Below are 15,892 nucleotides of genomic sequence, written 5' to 3' on the forward strand. Positions count from 1 at the left end.
GAGTATCTTCATCAACAGAGTATCTTCATCACCAGAGTATCCTCACCACCAGAGTATCCTCATCACCAGAGTATCTTTATCAACAGAGTATCTTCATCACCAGAGTATCCTCACCACCAGAGTATCCTCATCACCCGAGTATCTTCATCACCAGAGTATCCTCATCACCAGAGTATCTACATCACCAGAGTATCTACATCACCAGAGTATCCTCATCAACAGAGTATCTTCATCAACAGAGTATCTTCATCACCAGATTATCCTCACCACCAGAGTATCCTATTCACTAGAGTATCCTCGCCACCAGAGTATCCTCTTCACCAGAGTATCCTCTTCAGCAGAGTATCCTCTTCACCAGAGTATCCTCATCACCAGAGTATCTTCATCAACAGAGTATCCTCACTACCAGAGTATCCTCGTCACCAGAGTATCTTCATCACCAGAGTATCCTCATCACCAGAGTATCCTCACCACCAGAGTATCCTCTTCACCAGAGTATCATCGCCACCAGAGTATCCTCTTCACCAGAGTATCATCGCCACCAGAGTATCCTCTTCAGCAGAGTATCCTCATCATCAGAGTATCGACATCATCAGAGTATTCTCATCACCAGAGTATCTACATCACCAGAGTATCTACATCACCAGAGTATCCTCATCATCAGAGTATCCTCATCATCAGAGTATCCTCATCACCAGAGTATCCTCACCACCAGAGTATCCTCATCATCAGAGTATCCTCACCACCAGAGTATCCTCATCACCAGAGTATCCTCACCACCAGAGTATCCTCATCACCAGAGTATCCTTATCACCAGAGTCTCTTCATCAACAGAGTATCCTCATCACCAGATGATCCTCATCACCAGAGTATCTTCATCACCAGAGTATCCTCATCACCAGAGTATCTTCATCAACAGAGTATCCTCATCAACAGAGTATCCTCTTCACCAGAGTATCCCCATCACCAGAGTATCCTCTTCACCAGAGTATCCTCATCAACAGAGTATCTTCATCACCAGAGTATCCTCATCAACAGAGTATCTTCATCAACAGAGTATCCTCGTCACCAGAGTATCCTCACCACCAGAGTATCCTCTTCAGCAGAGTATCTTCATCACCAGAGTATCCTCGTTACCAGAGTATCCTCACCACCAGAGTATCCTCTTCACCAGAGTATCCTCTTCAGCAGAGTATCCTCTTCACCAGAGTACCCTCATCAACAGAGTATCTTCATCACCAGAGTATCCTCATCAACAGAGTATCTTCAGCAACAGAGTATCCTCGTCACCAGAGTATCCTTACCACCAGAGTATCCTCATCACGAGAGTATCCTCGTCACCAGAGTATCCTCACCACCAGAGTATCCTCGCCACCAGAGTATCCTCACCACCAGAGTATCCTCACCACCAGAGTATCCTCGCCACCAGAGTATCCTCACCACCAGAGTATCCTCACCACCAGAGTATCCTCATCACCAGAGTATCCTCACCACCAGAGTATCCTTGCCACCAGAGTATCCTCACCACCAGAGTATCCTCTTCACCAGAGTATCCTCTTCAGCAGAGTATCCTCTTCACCAGAGTATCCTCTTCAGCAGAGTATCTTCATCACCAGAGTATCCTCGTCACCAGAGTATCCTCACCACCAGAGTATCTTCATCAACAGAGTATCTTCATCACCAGAGTATCCTCACCACCAGAGTATCCTCATCACCAGAGTATCTTTATCAACAGAGTATCTTCATCACCAGAGTATCCTCACCACCAGAGTATCCTCATCACCAGAGTATCTTCATCACCAGAGTATCCTCATCACCAGAGTATCTACATCACCAGAGTATCTACATCACCAGAGTATCCTCATCAACAGAGTATCTTCATCAACAGAGTATCTTCATCACCAGATTATCCTCACCACCAGAGTATCCTATTCACTAGAGTATCCTCGCCACCAGAGTATCCTCTTCACCAGAGTATCCTCTTCAGCAGAGTATCCTCTTCACCAGAGTATCCTCATCACCAGAGTACCTTCATCAACAGAGTATCCTCATCACCAGAGTATCCTCATCATCAGAGTATCCTCATCACCAGAGTATCTTCATCAACAGAGTATCCTCATCAACAGAGTATCCTCTTCACCAGAGTATCCTCATCAACAGAGTATCCTCATCACCAGAGTTTCTTCATCACCAGATGATCCTCATCATCAGAGTATCCTCATCACCAGAGCATCTTCATCAACAGAGTATCCTCATCAACAGAGTATCTTCATCACCAGAGTATCCTCATCACCAGAGTATCTTCATCAACAGAGTATCTTCATCACCAGAGTATCCTCGTCAACAGAGTATCCTCACCACCAGAGTATCCTCGTCACCAGAGTATCTTCATCACCAGAGTATCCTCGTCACCAGAGTATCCTCACCACCAGAGTATCCTCTTCACCAGAGTATCATCGCCACCAGAGTATCCTCTTCACCAGAGTATCATCGCCACCAGAGTATCCTCTTCAGCAGAGTATCCTCATCATCAGAGTATCCACATCATCAAAGTATTCTCATCACCAGAGTATCTACATCACCAGAGTATCTACATCACCAGAGTATCCTCATCATCAGAGTATCCTCATCACCAGAGTATCCTCATCACCAGAGTATCCTCACCACCAGAGTATCCTCATCATCAGAGTATCCTCACCACCAGAGTATCCTCATCACCAGAGTATCCTCACCACCAGAGTATCCTCATCACCAGAGTATCCTCACCACCAGAGTATCCTCGCCACCAGAGTATCCTAACCACCAGAGTATCCTCACCACCAGAGTATCCTCTTCACCAGAGTATCATCGCCACCAGAGTATCCTCTTCACCAGAGTATCATCGCCACCAGAGTATCCTCTTCAGCAGAGTATCCTTATCACCAGAGTATCTTCATCAACAGACTATCCTCATCACCAGATTATCCTCATCATCAGAGTATCCTCATCATCAGAGTATCCTCATCACCAGAGTATCCTCACCACCAGACTATCCTCATCACCAGAGTATCTTCATCACCAGAGTATCCTCGTCACCAGAGTATCCTCACCACCAGAGTATCCTCATCACCAGAGTATGTTCATCAACAGAGTATCCTCATCACCAGAGTATCCTCACCACAAGAGTATCTTTATCACCAGAGTATCCTCATCAACAGAGTATCCTCACCACCAGAGTATCCTCATCACCAGAGTATCTTCATCACCAGAGTATCTTCATCACCAGAGTATCCTCATCACCAGAGTATCCTCATCACCATAATATTTGTATCACCAGATGATCCTAATCACCAGAGTATCTTCATCACCAGAGTATCCTCATCACCAGAGTATCCTCATGACCAGAGTATCTACATCACCAGAGTATCCTCATCAACAGAGTATCTTCATCACCAGAGTATCCTCATCAACAGAGTATCTTCATCACCAGAGTATCCTCGTCACCAGAGTATCCTCACCACCAGAGTATCCTCATCACCAGAGTATCTTCATCACCAGAGTATCCTTATCACCAGAGTATCTTCATCAACAGCATATCCTCTTCACCAGATGATCCTCATCATCAGAGTATCCTCATCACCAGAGTATCCTCATCACCAGAGTATCCTCGCCACCAGAGTATCCTCTTCACCAGAGTATCCTCTTCAGCAGAGTATCCTCATCACCAGAGTATCCTCACCACCAGAGTATCCTCTTCACCAGAGTATCCTCGCCACCAGAGTATCCTCTTCACCAGAGTATCCTGTTCAGCAGAGTATCCTCATCACCAGAGTATCCTCATCAACAGAGTATCCTCATCACCAGAGTTTCATCATCACCAGATGATCCTCATCATCAGAGTATCCTCATCACCAGAGTATCTTCATCAACAGAGTATCCTCATCAACAGAGTATCTTCATCACCAGAGTATCCTCATCAACAGAGTATCTTCATCACCAGAGTATCCTCATCAACAGAGTATCTTCATCACCAGAGTATCCTCGTCACCAGAGTATCCTCACCACCAGAGTATCCCTTCACCAGAGTATCCTCATCACCAGAGTATCCTCGTCACCAGAGTATCCTCACAACCAGAGTATCCTCATCACCAGAGTATCTTCACCACCAGAGTATCCTCATCACCAGAGTATCTTCGTCACCAGAGTATCCTTGTCACCAGAGTATGCTCACCACCAGAGTATGCTCACCACCAGAGTATCTTCATCACCAGAGTATCCTAATCACCAGAGTATCTTCATCAACAGAGTATCCTCATCACCAGATGATCCTCATCATCAGAGTATCCTCATCACCAGAGTATCCTCATCACCAGAGTATCCTCACCACCAGAGTATCCTCACCACCAGAGTATCCTCATCACCAGAGTATCCTCGCCACCAGAGTATCCTCACCACCAGAGTATCCTCTTCACCAGAGTATCCTCACCACCAGAGTAGCCTCATCACCAGAGTATCCTCACCACCAGAGTATCCTCACCACCAGAGTATCCTCACCACCAGAGTGTCCTCGCCACCAGAGTATCCTCGCCACCAGAGTATCCTCTTCACCAGAGTATCCTCTTCAGCAGAGTATCCTCTTCAGCAGCGTATCCTCATCAACAGAGTATCTTCATCACCAGAGTATCCTCATCAACAGAGTATCTTCAACACCAGAGCATCCTCGTCACCAGAGTATCCTCAAAACCAGAGTATCCTCATCACCAGAGTATCTTCATCACCAGAGTATCCTCATCACCAGAGTATCTTCATCAACAGAGTGTCTTCATCACCAGAGTATCCTCACCACCAGAGTATCCTCATCACCAGAGTATCTTCATCACCAGAGTATCCTCATCACCAGAGTATCTACATCACCAGAGTATCTACATCACCAGAGTATCCTCATCACCTGAGTATCTTCATCACCAGAGTATCCTTATCACCAGAGTATCTTCATCAACAGAGTATCCTCATCACCAGATGATCCTCATCACCAGAGTATCCTCATCACCAGAGTATCCTCATCACCAGAGTATCTTCATCAACAGAGTATCCTCTTCACCAGAGTATCCCCATCACCAGAGTATCCTCTTCACCAGAGTATCTTCATCACCAGAGTATCCTCATCACCAGAGTATCCTCATCACCAGAATTTCTTTATCACCAGATTATCCTCATCACCAGATTATCATCATCACCAGAGTATCCTCATCACCAGAGTATCTTCATCACCAGAGTATCCTCATCACCAGAGTATCCTCATCAACAGAGTATCCTCATCACCAGAGTATCCTCACCACAAGAGTATCTTTATCACCACAGTATCCTCATCAACAGAGTATCCTCACCACCAGAGTATCCTCATCACCAGAGTATCCTCATCACCAGAGTATCCTCATCACCAGAGTATCATCATCACCAGAGTATCTTCATCACCAGAGTATCCTCGTCACCAGAGTATCCTCACCACCAGAGTATCCTCATCACCAGAGTATCCTCACCACCAGAGTATCCTTATCACCAGAGTATCCTCATCACCAGAGTATCTTCATCACCAGATGGTCCTCATCATCAGATTATCCACATCATCAGAGTATCCTCATCACCAGAGTATCCTCACCACCAGAGTATCCTCATCACCAGAGTATCTTCATCACCAGAGTATCCTCATCACCAGAGTATCCTCATCACCAGAGTATCTTCATCACCAGAATATCCTCATCACCATAATATTTGTATCACCAGATGATCCTAATCACCAGAGTATGTTCATCACCAGAGTATCCTCATCACCAGAGTATCCTCATGACCAGAGTATCTACATCACCAGAGTATCCTCATCACCAGAGTATCCTCATCACCAGAGTATCCTTGCCACCAGAGTATCCTTGCCACCAGAGTATCCTCTTCAGCAGAGTATCCTCATCACCAGAGTATCCTCACCACCAGAGTATCCTCTTCACCAGAGTATCCTCGCCACCAGAGTATCCTCTTCACCAGAGTATCCTGTTCAGCAGAGTATCCTCTTCACCAGAGTATCCTCATCATCAGAGTATCCTCATCACCAGAGTATCTTCATCAACAGAGTATCCTCATCAACAGAGTATCCTTTTCACCAGAGTATCCTCATCAACAGAGTATCCTCATCACCAGAGTTTCATCATCACCAGATATTCCTCATCATCAGAGTATCCTCATCACCAGAGTATCTTCATCAACAGAGTATCCTCATCAACAGAGTATCTTCATCACCAGAGTATCCTCATCAACAGAGTATCTTCATCACCAGAGTATCCTCATCAACAGAGTATCTTCATCACCAGAGTATCCTCGTCACCAGAGTATCCTCATCACCAGAGTATCCTCACCACCAGAGTATCCCTTCACCAGAGTATCCTCATCACCAGAGTATCCTCGTCACCAAAGTATCCTCACCACCAGAGTATCTTCATCACCAGAGTATCTTCACCACCAGAGTATCCTCATCACCAGAGTATCTTCATCACCAGAGTATCCTCGTCACCAGAGTATCCTCACCACCAGAGTATGCTCACCACCAGAGTATCTTCATCACCAGAGTATCCTTATCACCAGAGTATCTTCATCAACAGAGTATCCTCATCACCAGATGATCCTCATCACCAGAGTATCCTCATCACCAGAGTATCTTCATCAACAGAGTATCCTCATCAACAGAGTATCCTCTTCACCAGAGTATCCTCTTCAGCAGAGTATCCTTATCACCAGAGTATCTTCATCAACAGAGTATCCTCATCACCAGATGATCCTCATCATCAGAGTATCCTCATCACCAGAGTTTCTTCATCACCAGATGATCCTCATCATCAGATTATCCTCATCATCAGAGTATCCTCATCATCAGAGTATCATCACCACCAGAGTATCCTCACCACCAGAGTATCCTCACCACCAGAGTATCCTCTTCACCAGAGTATCCCCATCACCAGAGTATCCTCTTCACCAGAGTATCTTCAGCACCAGAGTATCCTCACCACCAGAGTATCCTCATCACCATAGTATGTTCATCAACAGAGTATCCTCACCACCAGAGTATCCTTATCACCAGAGTATCCTCATCACCAGAGTATCTTCATCACCAGATGGTCCTCATCATCAGAGTATCCACATCATCAGAGTATCCTCATCACCAGAGTATCCTCACCACCAGAGTATCCTCATCACCAGAGTATCTTCATCACCAGAGTATCCTCATCACCAGAGTATCCTCATCACCAGAGTATCTTCATCACCAGAGTATCCTCATCACCATAATATTTGTATCACCAGATGATCCTAATCACCAGAGTATCTTCATCACCAGAGTATCCTCATCACCAGAGTATCCTCATGACCAGAGTATCTACATCACCAGAGTATCCTCATCACCAGAGTATCCTCATCACCAGAGTATCCTTGCCACCAGAGTATCCTCTTCACCAGAGTATCCTCACCACCAGAGTATCCTCTTCACCAGAGTATCCTCGCCACCAGAGTATCCTCTTCACCAGAGTATCCTGTTCAGCAGAGTATCCTCTTCACCAGAGTATCCTCATCATCAGAGTATCCTCATCACCAGAGTATCTTCATCAACAGAGTATCCTCATCAACAGATTATCCTTTTCACCAGAGTATCCTCATCAACAGAGTATCCTCATCACCAGAGTTTCATCATCACCAGATATTCCTCATCATCAGAGTATCCTCATCACCAGAGTATCTTCATCAACAGAGTATCCTCATCAACAGAGTATCTTCATCACCAGAGTATCCTCATCAACAGAGTATCTTCATCACCAGAGTATCCTCATCAACAGAGTATCTTCATCACCAGAGTATCCTCGTCACCAGAGTATCCTCATCACCAGAGTATCCTCACCACCAGAGTATCCCTTCACCAGAGTATCCTCATCACCAGAGTATCCTCGTCACCAAAGTATCCTCACCACCAGAGTATCCTCATCACCAGAGTATCTTCACCACCAGAGTATCCTCATCACCAGAGTATCTTCATCACCAGAGTATCCTCGTCACCAGAGTATCCTCACCACCAGAGTATGCTCACCACCAGAGTATCTTCATCACCAGAGTATCCTTATCACCAGAGTATCTTCATCAACAGAGTATCCTCATCACCAGATGATCCTCATCACCAGAGTATCCTCATCACCAGAGTATCCTCATCACCAGAGTATCTTCATCAACAGAGTATCCTCATCAACAGAGTATCCTCTTCACCAGAGTATCCTCTTCAGCAGAGTATCCTTATCACCAGAGTATCTTCATCAACAGAGTATCCTCATCACCAGATGATCCTCATCATCAGAGTATCCTCATCACCAGAGTTTCTTCATCACCAGATGATCCTCATCATCAGATTATCCTCATCATCAGAGTATCCTCATCATCAGAGTATCATCACCACCAGAGTATCCTCACCACCAGAGTATCCTCACCACCAGAGTATCCTCTTCACCAGAGTATCCCCATCACCAGAGTATCCTCTTCACCAGAGTATCTTTAGCACCAGAGTATCCTCACCACCAGAGTATGCTCATCACCATCGTATGTTCATCAACAGAGTATCCTCATCACCAGATGATCCTCATCATCAGAGTATCCTCATCACCAGAGTTTCTTCATCACCAGATGATCCTCATCACCAGAGTATCTTCATCACCAGAGTATCCTCATCACCAGAGTATCATCATCACCAGAGTATCTTCATCACCAGAGTATCCTCATCAACAGAGTATCTTCATCACCAGAGTATCCTCGTCACCAGAGTATCCTCACCACCAGAGTATCCTCATCACCAGAGTATCTTCATCACCAGAGTATCCTCATCACCAGAGGCTCTTCATCAACAGACTATCCTCATCACCACATTATCCTCATCATCAGAGTATCCTCATCATCAGAGAATCCTCATCACCAGAGTATCCTCACCACCAGACTATCCTCATCACCAGAGTATCTTCATCACCAGAGTATCCTCGTCACCAGAGTATCCTCACCACCAGAGTATCCTCATCACCAGAGTATGTTCATCAACAGAGTATCCTCATCACCAGAGTATCCTCACCACAAGAGTATCTTTATCACCAGAGTATCCTCATCAACAGAGTATCCTCACCACCAGAGTATCCACATCACCAGAGTATCTTCATCACCAGAGTATCCTCATCACCAGAGTATCATCATCACCAGAGTATTTTCATCACCAGAGTATCCTCATCAACAGAGTATCTTCATCACCAGAGTATCCTCGTCAGCAGAGTATCCTCACCACCAGAGTATCCTCATCACCAGAGTATCTTCATCACCAGAGTATCCTCATCACCAGAGTATCTTCATCAACAGACTATCCTCATCACCAGATTATCCTCATCATCAGAGTATCCTCATCATCAGAGTATCATCATCACCAGAGTATCCTCATCACCAGAGTATCTTCATCACCAGAGTATCCTCATCACCAGAGTATCCTCATCAACAGAGTATCCTCATCACCAGAGTATCCTCATCAACAGAGTATCCTCATGACCAGAGTATCTACATCACCAGAGTATCGACATCACCAGAGTATCCTCATCAACAGAGTATCCTTATCACCAGAGTATCCTCATCACCAGAGTATCTTCATCACCAGATGATCCTCATCATCAGAGTATCCACATCATCAGAGTATCCTCATCACCAGAGTATCCTCACCACCAGAGTATCCTCATCACCAGAGTATCTTCATCACCAGAGTATCCTCATCACCAGAGTATCCTCATCACCAGAGTATCTTCATCACCAGAGTATCCTCATCACCATAATATTTGTATCACCAGATGATCCTAATCACCAGAGTATCTTCATCACCAGAGTATCCTCATCACCAGAGTATCCTCATGACCAGAGTATCGACATCACCAGAGTATCCTCATCAACAGAGTATCTTCATCACCAGAGTATCTTCGCCACCAGAGTATCTTCATCACCAGAGTATCTTCGCCACCAGAGTATCCTCATCACCAGAGTATCCTCACCACCAGAGAATCCTCTTCACCAGAGTATCCTCTCCACCAGAGTATCCTCTTCACCAGAGTATCCTTGCCACCAGAGTATCCTCTTCACCAGAGTATCCTGTTCAGCAGAGTATCCTCTTCACCAGAGTATCCTCATCATCAGAGTATCCTCATCACCAGAGTATCTTCATCAACAGAGTATCCTCATCAACAGATTATCCTTTTCACCAGAGTATCCTCATCAACAGAGTATCCTCATCACCAGAGTTTCATCATCACCAGATGATCCTCATCATCAGAGTATCCTCATCACCAGAGTATCTTCATCAACAGAGTATCCTCATCAACAGAGTATCTTCATCAACAGACTATCCTCATCACCAGATTATCCTCATCACCAGAGTATCCTCACCACCAGAGTATCCTCATCACCAGAGTATCTTCATCACCAGAGTATCTTCATCACCAGAGTATCCTCGTCACCAGAGTATCCTCGCCACCAGAGTATCCTTATCACCAGAGTATCCTCATCACCAGAGTATCTTCATCACCAGATGATCCTCATCACCAGAGTATCTTCATCACCAGATGATCCTCATCATCAGAGTATCCACATCATCAGAGTATCCTCATCACCAGAGTATCCTCACCACCAGAGTATCCTCATCACCAGAGTATCTTCATCACCAGAGTATCCTCATCACCAGAGTATCCTCATCACCAGAGTATCTTCATCACCAGAGTATCCTCATCACCAGAGTATCCTCATCACCATAATATTTGTATCACCAGAGTATCCTCATCACCAGAGTATGCTCATCAACAGAGTATCTTCATCACCAGAGTATCCTCATCAACAGAGTATCTTCATCACCCGAGTATCCTCATCAACAGAGTATCTTCATCACCAGAGTATCCTCGTCACCAGAGTATCCTCATCACCAGAGTATCCTCATCACCAGAGTATCTTCATCACCAGAGTATCCTCACCACCAGAGTATCCTCATCACCAGAGTATCATCATCACCAGAGTATCATCATCACCAGAGTATCCTCATCACCAGAGTATCTTCATCACCAGAGTATCCTCGTCACCAGAGTATCCTCACCACCAGAGTATTCTCATCACCAGAGTATCTTCATCACCAGAGTATCCTCATCACCAGAGTATCTTCATCAACAGACTATCCTCATCACCAGATTATCCTCATCATCAGAGTATCCTCATCATCAGAGTATCCTCATCACCAGAGTATCCTCACCACCAGACTATCCTCATCACCAGAGTATCTTCATCACCAGAGTATCCTCGTCACCAGAGTATCCTCACGACCAGAGTATCCTTATCACCAGAGTATCCTCATCACCAGAGTATCTTCATCACCAGATGCTCCTCATCATCAGAGTATCCACATCATCAGAGTATCCTCATCACCAGAGTATCCTCACCACCAGAGTATCCTCATCACCAGAGTATCTTCATCACCAGAGTATCTTCATCACCAGAGTATCCTCGTCACCAGAGTATCCTCGCCACCAGAGTATCCTTATCACCAGAGTATCCTCATCACCAGAGTATCTTCATCACCAGATGATCCTCATCACCAGAGTATCTTCATCACCAGATGATCCTCATCACCAGAGTATCTTCATCACCAGAGTATCCTCATCACCAGAGTATCCTCATCACCATAATATTTGTATCACCAGATGATCCTAATCACCAGAGTATGTTCATCACCAGAGTATCCTCATCACCAGAGTATCCTCATGACCAGAGTATCTACATCACCAGAGTATCCTCATCATCATAGTATCCTCATCACCAGAGTATCCTCACCACCAGACTATCCTCATCACCAGAGTATCTTCATCACCAGAGTATCCTCGTCACCAGAGTATCCTCATCACCAGAGTATCCTCACCACCAGAGTATCCTCTTCACCAGAGTATCCTCACCACCAGAGTATCCTCTTCACCAGAGTATCCTCACCACCAGAGTAGCCTCATCACCAGAGTATCCTCACCACCAGAGTATCCTCTTCACCAGAGTATCCTCGCCACCAGAGTATCCTCTTCACCAGTGTATCCTCTTCAGCAGAGTATCCTCTTCAGCAGCGTATCCTCATCAACAGAGTATCTTCATCACCAGAGTATCCTCATCAACAGAGTATCTTCAACACCAGAGCATCCTCGTCACCAGAGTATCCTCACCACCAGAGTATCCTCATCACCAGAGTATCTTCATCACCAGAGTGTCTTCATCAACAGAGTGTCTTCATCACCAGAGTATCCTCACCACCAGAGTATCTACATCACCAGAGTATCTACATCACCAGAGTATCCTCATCACCTGAGTATCTTCATCACCAGAGTATCCTTATCACCAGAGTATCTTCATCAACATAGTATCCTCATCACCAGATGATCCTCATTACCAGAGTATCCTCATCACCAGAGTATCCTCATCACCAGAGTATCCTCATCACCAGAGTATCTTCATCACCAGAGTATCCTCACCACCAGAGTATCCTCATCACCAGAGTATCATCATCACCAGATTATCCTCATCATCAGAGTATCCTGATCATCAGAGTATCCTCATCACCAGAGTATCCTCACCACCAGACTATCCTCATCACCAGAGTATCTTCATCACCAGAGTATCCTCGTCACCAGAGTATCCTCACCACCAGAGTATCCTTATCACCAGAGTATCCTCATCACCAGAGTATCTTCATCACCAGAGTATCCTCATCACCAGAGTATCTTCATCAACAGACTATCCTCATCACCAGATTATCCTCATCATCAGAGTATCCTCATCATCAGAGTATCCTCATCACCAGAGTATCCTCACCACCAGACTATCCTCATCACCAGAGTATCTTCATCACCAGAGTATCCTCGTCACCAGAGTATCCTCACCACCAGAGTATCCTTATCACCAGAGTATCCTCATCACCAGAGTATCTTCATCACCAGATGATCCTCATCATCAGAGTATCCACATCATCAGAGTATCCTCATCACCAGAGTATCCTCACCACCAGAGTATCCTCATCACCAGAGTATCCTCATCATCAGAGTATCCTCATCACCAGAGTATCTTCATCAACAGAGTATCCTCATCAACAGAGTATCCTCTTCATCAGAGTATCCTCATCAACAGAGTATCCTCATCACCAGAGTTTCTTCATCACCAGATGATCCTCTTCAGCAGAGTATCCTTATCACCAGAGTATCTTCATCAACAGAGTATCCTCATCAACAGAGTATCCTCATCACCAGAGTTTCTTCATCACCAGAGTGTCTTCATCAACAGAGTATCCTCATCAACAGAGTATCCTCTTCACCAGAGTATCCTCTTCAGCAGAGTATCCTTATCAACAGAGTATCCTCATCACCAGATGATCCTCATCATCAGAGTATCCTCATCACCAGATGATCCTCATCATCAGAGTATCCTCATCACCAGAGTATCCTCATCACCAGGGTATCCTCACCACCAGAGTAGCCTCATCACCAGAGTATCCTCACCACCAGAGTATCCTCACCACCAGAGTATCCTCTTCACCAGAGTATCCCCATCACCAGAGTATCCTCTTCACCAGAGTATCTTCATCACCAGAGTATCCTCATCACCAGAGTATCCTCATCACCAGAATTTCTTTATCACCAGAGTATCCTCATCACCAGAGTATCTACATCACCAGAATATCTACAACACTAGAGTATCCTCATCAACAGAGTATCTTCATCAACAGAGTATCCTCTTCACCAGAGTATCCCCATCACCAGAGTATCCTCTTCACCAGAGTATCTTCATCACCAGAGTATCCTCATCACCAGAGTATCCTCATCACCAGAATTTCTTTATCACCAGAGTATCCTCATCACCAGAGTATCTACATCACCAGAATATCTACATCACCAGAGTATCCTCATCAACAGAGTATCTTCATCAACAGAGTATCTTCATCACCAGAGTATCCTCTTCAGCAGAGTATCCTCTTCACCAGAGTATCCTCATCATCAGAGTATGTTCATCAACAGAGTATCCTCATCACAAGAGTATCTTTATCACCAGAGTATCCTCATCAACAGAGTATCCTCACCACCAGAGTATCCTCATCACCAGAGTATCTTCATCACCAGAGTATCTTCATCACCAGATGATCCTCATCATCAGAGTATCCACATCATCAGAGTATCCTCATCACCAGAGTATCCTCACCACCAGAGTATCCTCATCACCAGAGTATCCTCATCATCAGAGTATCCTCATCACCAGAGTATCTTCATCAACAGAGTATCCTCATCAACAGAGTATCCTCTTCATCAGAGTATCCTCATCAACAGAGTATCCTCATCACCAGAGTTTCTTCATCACCAGATGATCCTCTTCAGCAGAGTATCCTTATCACCAGAGTATCTTCATCAACAGAGTATCCTCATCAACAGAGTATCCTCATCACCAGAGTTTCTTCATCACCAGAGTGTCTTCATCAACAGAGTATCCTCATCAACAGAGTATCCTCTTCACCAGAGTATCCTCCTCAGCAGAGTATCCTTATCAACAGAGTATCCTCATCACCAGATGATCCTCATCATCAGAGTATCCTCATCACCAGATGATCATCATCATCAGAGTATCCTCATCACCAGAGTATCCTCATCACCAGGGTATCCTCACCACCAGAGTAGCCTCATCACCAGAGTATCCTCACCACCAGAGTATCCTCACCACCAGAGTATCCTCTTCACCAGAGTATCCCCATCACCAGAGTATCTTCATCACCAGAGTATCCTCATCACCAGAGTATCCTCATCACCAGAATTTCTTTATCACCAGAGTATCCTCATCACCAGAGTATCTACATCACCAGAATATCTACAACACCAGAGTATCCTCATCAACAGAGTATCTTCATCAACAGAGTATCCTCTTCACCAGAGTATCCCCATCACCAGAGTATCCTCTTCACCAGAGTATCTTCATCACCAGAGTATCCTCATCACCAGAGTATCCTCATCACCAGAATTTCTTTATCACCAGAGTATCCTCATCACCAGAGTATCTACATCACCAGAATATCTACATCACCAGAGTATCCTCATCAACAGAGTATCTTCATCAACAGAGTATCTTCATCACCAGATTATCCTCACCACCAGAGTATCCTCTTCACTAGAGTATCCTCGCCACCAGAGTATCCTCTTCACCAGAGTATCCTCTTCAGCAGAGTATCCTCTTCACCAGAGTATCCTCATCATCAGAGTATGTTCATCAACAGAGTATCCTCATCACAAGAGTATCTTTATCACCAGAGTATCCTCATCAACAGAGTATCCTCACCACCAGAGTATCCTCATCACCAGAGTATCTTCATCACCAGAGTATCCTCATCACCAGAGTATCATCATCACCAGAGTATCTTCATCACCAGAGTATCCTCATCACCAGATGATCCTCATCATCAGAGTATCCTCATCACCAGAGTATCCTCGCCACCAGAGTATCCTCTTCACCAGAGTATCCTCTTCACCAGAGTATCCTCTTCAGCAGAGTATCCTCTTCACCAGAGTATCCTCATCATCAGAGTATCCTCATCACCAGAGTATCTTCATCAACAGAGTATCCTCATCAACAGAGTATCCTCTTCATCAGAGTATCCTCACCAACAGAGTATCCTCATCACCAGAGTTTCTTCATCACCAGATGATCCTCTTCAGCAGAGTATCCTTATCACCAGAGTATCCTTATCACCAGAGTATCTTCATCAACAGAGTATCCTCATCAACAGAGTATCCTCATCACCAGAGTTTCTTCATCACCA

This window comes from Melanostigma gelatinosum (assembly GCF_949748355.1).
Source record: "Melanostigma gelatinosum genome assembly, chromosome: 10".
NCBI lineage: Eukaryota > Metazoa > Chordata > Actinopteri > Perciformes > Zoarcidae > Melanostigma > Melanostigma gelatinosum.